The 5,432-nt window shown below is 42.1% G+C and overlaps 1 long non-coding RNA gene across 2 annotated transcripts; it reads right to left on the reverse strand.

Annotated features, from left to right (window-relative positions):
• Positions 1–843: 843 nt before the first annotated feature.
• On the reverse strand, positions 844–3,027 carry LOC121910084. 2 transcript variants are annotated; one of them, XR_006099586.1, is made up of 2 exons: positions 2,719–3,027; positions 844–1,749 (listed from the first exon to the last, which is right to left on the reverse strand). It is a non-coding gene; the product is annotated as an uncharacterized LOC121910084 (long non-coding RNA). The 2 variants fall into 2 exon arrangements; XR_006099585.1 differs by having other exon boundaries at positions 844–1,768.
• Positions 3,028–5,432: the final 2,405 nt, after the last annotated feature.

Consider the following 5,432-nt stretch of genomic DNA (forward strand, 5'->3'; position numbering starts at 1 on the left):
ACTTTTTCCTTTGTCTTTCTTTTATTATTATTGTTTATATGTTTCATTTATATTTTTTATTTAAAATATTTCTATAAGTTAAATTAAAGAAAAATGTATATTTCATGTCATCACTCAGTTGTTGTTGTTGTTTATTAATGTTTTGGTATATATAAAGTCTTCCATTACAACGTGTTTAGTATTATTCCTGAATTAAACGGATCAATAAGCAACATTTCTTAGTAATAATTTGGACTTGAAGCTTATTTCACTCATCATAGTTTCATTTAACATGTTTTCATCCTTCTGAAGACTAAAAATCCCAGAAGTGACTAAAAAGCTTCTTTTAAGGCTTTGATATGTTCACTCATCGTTTAGCTCAAAGCTCTGAAGAGAAGAGAAGAAATCAGCTTTTGTTTGAGAGTTTAAACAAGAATTTGAAGGAGACTCGTGACCCTGAAATGCTTCTTTTTCCCCAGACGTACCGCATATGAGCCACTTAACACCTCAGTCAGGTTTGTCGTCTCATCAGCGTGTCAATGAGCCTTTCTTATCTCCAAACATCAACTTTCAAGACACAGAGGGCATGAATGACACTTTTAAAAAGTGGTTATTTATGAATTTTGGTCCAATTTGGTTGTTTGTTGTGTATATAGAGACCAGACACTGTTTGGAAACTATGTCCTATTTCAGTGTTGATGCAGTAATTTTATAGTATTCACTCCTCTCCATCAATGCATCATAGCTTCTGCACCTTGATGCGTCTCTGCGAGCGCCAGTTGACGTGTCAGTAAATGTGAAAAAGAAATAAAAATCTATCTCCGGCCTTCATTACTGTACATCATTATAACTGTCCATCCAATATTAGATTTATCAGCTGTTTCTTCAAAGTATTCACAGCAAAAATAACATTAATCTACATAAATTAAGTCACAAAATTGTACCATAATGACTTCCTTTTTAATCCAGGTTAGTGGTGGGTCATCGGTTTCGTCAGTTGGTCGACAGACTGAAATGTCTCTACAGCGGTGGACTCAAGCTGCCTCAGGGGCGAAAATATATAAAGGTCACCCGATATGTTCAACGGACCCCCACTTCACAGTGTTTTTCTCCCATACAGTGGAACTTTTTTCATTCAAAGGGCACCCAATTCTGCACTCCAGTATGTTAGACTCAGGGGACCCCTAAACTGCACTTTTTCCCTTTATTTATTTATTTTTTTTGTTCACTAGAAGGGCATACATCCTCTTCATTGAAAGGGCAAATCATATTTTCTCATTTTTAGGGGTTCTTTACAGGGCACGATCACATTTTCTTCCACTGAAAGGGCACCAAGAGGGCTCTTCATCCCAGACTGTCATATATAGAGGCCCTCTATAGGGCATTTCATCCTGATTTACCCATAACTAGACAGTCATTACAGAACTTTGGTATGTTTTCTCCTTTATGCAGCACCTCAGAAGCATTTTATCATACTGTGTGGGCACCTGAGAGGACACACTCCTGCCCCCCTGCCTTTAAACTGCATCTGTTTCTCAAACTGGACTTCCTAGATTGTATTTCACCTTCTCAACGTTAGATGAAGCGACACTCTCCAACGCAGCCGCTTGCATTTCTCTTACGCAGGGTTGTTTACAGTCAGAAAGCCTTCTGGCCTTCGTGAAGCCTCACAGAGCTGCAGACTCCAGTTTCAGGCTGTCTTGCTTCTCGTCGTACCCGCAGACATCTTCTCCTCCAGTCAGAGAGCTTCATGGCCTGATTACACCCGTCCTGCAACAGCCGAGCATCTCTGATGGGAAATAATTCAGCTTGAAATTGCAGGAGTGTTATTCTTAAATCTAAAAATGTTTGAAAAAGAAGTGGCAAATGAAATTGAATGAATCAATAGTTCTGTATTGATGGAAACAAGTTCATACTGAGTCTTCGCCATTATTGGTGCAATATGTAAGAATCAGAAATTGCTTCTCATCAGCGACACTGGTGGCCGTTAAGTGAGCTGCACTCAGCATCCTGTTGCTCGCTAGCGCGCGTGCTCGGACTCCGTTAGCATGAGCGAGCAGCAGCGCTAACATTAGCCAGCTAAAACCACAATATCACAATATATTTCACATGCTTTGCAGTAAAGTTAGTTCACCTCTCCAATAGGGAGAAAGCCAGCTCGGGGATTGGACGTTAGCGGACTTCACGTCTAAGCTAACGTTAGCTAGTGTTACACCCTGTTGGCGCTGTAGGGGGACGGGAGAGAGAAGAGGCAATCAGGAGCATCTTGAACGTCACATCCTTGGTATTTTCCCGGCAGAACCGTCCACAAGCTGTTATGGGCAACCGAGAAAGTCTGGGAAGGTCTCATTTTATTATTTCTTCACATTCTGTGGATAATTTTAATAATTTTTGAATGTTTCAAACCAAAATTCTTGCATAATTCTTACATATTGCGCCTTTAAAGTGGCAGATTTCTACACACACACAAATAAATGACCCTGCAGAACACTTTTAAACACATGCTGTATGAAGCATGACAGTAAGTTAATAACACTGCAGAACGGTGTTTAATTTCTGGGTATTGAACTGTTCTCTCCACAAAAAAACTGCAGAGTTCATGGCTCTCTTTATATAATAGCTGTTGTTAGTCTCTGGCTCCCACAGAGAGCTGTTGTCATAGCGATGCGATCATCCCCAGCTCGGCGCTGTACTGTTTTATTGCTGTCGTGTTGCAGGAGGATGCGAGTTACAACGTACGGTGTCTCTTTCTCTTCGCAGCTGGGTGGAAAAGTGCTGAACTCCCACTGAGAGCTGGAGACGATCTGCTGGTAAAATGACAAAAACTAAACAGAAACATCTCAAGTCCTCTGTCAAATCAATGTTCACACACACACACACACACACACACACACACACACACACACACACACAGTAGATCAGTAGGATCATTTTATTGATCCAGACTTTTATATTCCACTCTTGTGCTAATCTTCTAACACATGGAGAGATAGTTTAAGGATAAGTCTGGTGAATCTCTATATTTTTCTTATTGCCAACAAATCTCATGTTTGGAGACAAACCAACAATAAACTGATCTACTAACAAGTACTGTGTGTGTATCCAAAGCCTGATATATCTTATTGCTCTGTGCTGTAGACGTCCGCTTTTGTCCAAAAACTATTAAAAACACGTCAGTGAGCCACACAGCTGCACTGGGTGACATGTTCCTTCATTTTGAAGAGTTTGGTCACGTTAGTTTGATTACAAACGGCTCCAAAGACTAATAACAGTGATCATGTGTTCAGTCTCCAGAGAGTAGTTCTGTGGAAGATGCCACTGAGCATGTGCAGGAACGACTTTGTGCTGCTTCATAAATTTCTCAAAGAACTTTAAAACAAAGTCCATAGTTGTGATATGTAGCACAACAAGCTAGCAAGGCTGTAAACAGAACCACGTTCCTGCACTTACATGACCAAACTCTTCATGATGAAGAGACATGTGACCCAGTGCGGCGGTGTGACTCACTGACGTGTTTTTAATAGTTTTTGGACAACAACAACTACATCTACGACACGGAGGAACATTCTCAGCTGACTGAATTTTTCCACAATCAGTCAGCTGTGTGACGCCGGGGGACCAAACTGATGGCCTGTAAGAAGGCAATAATGTGACAAGAGGCCAGGAGTGTGTGTGTGTGTGTGTGTGTGTGTGTGTGTGTGTGTGTGTGTGTGTTGGGCTCAGAGAGATGAACAGACTCATCTTTATGATGAAGGAACTGATGAAGACAAAAGCCTCAGTGTTCATCTCAACAGGATCTGGAAACGACCGGCTGGAGAATAGTCGCTGATCAACCGCTGAGTGTGTGTGTGTGTGTGTGCATGTGTGTGTGTGTGTGTGTGTGTGTGTGTGTGTGTAGCAGGTATTACTTACCCCTTGTTTTGGGGACATAAATTTGTTATACACACTCACACTAGGGGGAAATGCCTCCGTTTTGAGGACAAAATATGTGTGAATCATTAAATTTAAGGGTGAAGACTTGGTTTAATGTTAAGGTAAGGAAATGCATATAAATCAGTGTAATGTCCTCTGTGTGTGTGTGTGTGTGTGTGTGTGTGTGTGTGTGTGTGTGTGTGTGAACTGACAGCAGTCTGTCAAACTAAACCTGCAGGCAGCCCTTCAGCCTGTCAGTCACAAGATGCTTCGTCATCATGACGTCTGCAGCTTTGGTCACGACTGTTGCTCTGATCAGGAAAATGAAGTCAGTGCTGAATGGTGGATTTCACACACATGTGCACTTTTCTGCAGACACAAAATCTGAACAACCTGCACAAGAGGGTGCCTCTAATGTCAATGACTCCAGACATCTGTTTCTAATGTAACATCCTGGAAAAACAGTGATATATTCAGGCCATTACGGCATAAATGAAGTCTGTTATTATTGAGGATTTTTGGATATTTTTTTTGGCATTAATGCATGATACTGCATCTTATCTCTGTATTATTTCCTTTGTGGTTCAACAGGTGGAACACGCAGACCACCGAGGTTCACTGGATCCACAGCTGATGTGGTTCATGGTGTTTCCAGAGGCTGGCTGCTTGTTCTTATTTGAATTCAGTCTAATGAAGAAACGACGCTGTTTGGCAGTCAAATCATCTGCAGGTAGAGAGCTCAGGTCCTGAACTCTTACCACCATCTCTCTCTCTCTCTCAGACTGATGTAAAGTCATATTACCTGCAGCTGGAACTCCATGAACTCCAAACAAGCAGCAACTACCACAACATGAGGCTGAAGCACCTTAAAGTGCCACCGACGGCCGCTAGACGCTCAAACTGACTCTTATTCAAGAACTCTCAACTTTTCTCTATAAATATTGAGTCAATCATTTTGTTCAATGAGTCATTATGGTTTCAATCTCTAAATTCAGGCCCTCTAATAAATGTGCTGGGGTTCATTTTGGCCGTGTGGGCGTAGCAGGGCAACACCCTGACCCCTAACCGTAAGCTGCAACTCTGGGCTTCAAACTGGCTCCGGTGCAAACTAACGGGTGACGTCACACTTTGCTACATCAATCTTTATATACAGTTTATTATTATAAACCATTTAACTGTTTATATACTGCTTATAAATGCTAAATAGGGTGATTTAAAGTAAATCCATCCATCCATTTTCAACACCCTTCAGCTAACTCCTGGAGGATCCCAAGGTGTTCCCAGGCCAGAAGAGATATGTAGTCCCTCCAGCGTGTTCTGGGTCCACCCCGGGGTCTCCTACCAGTTGGATGTACCCCCAGAGGGAGGCGTCCAGGAGGATCCTGACCAGGTACCCAAACCACTTCAGCAGCTCTACTCCGAGCTCCTCCCAGATGCCCGAGCTCCTCACCTTATCTCTTATCATCTCATCACCTAACCCTGCTGGTATCCGCCATCTCATTCTTTCAGTCACTACCCAAAGCTTGTTACCACAGGTGAAG

The sequence above is a fragment of the Thunnus maccoyii genome, chromosome 13 (genome assembly GCF_910596095.1).
Source record: "Thunnus maccoyii chromosome 13, fThuMac1.1, whole genome shotgun sequence".
NCBI classification, from domain to species: Eukaryota; Metazoa; Chordata; class Actinopteri; order Scombriformes; family Scombridae; genus Thunnus; species Thunnus maccoyii.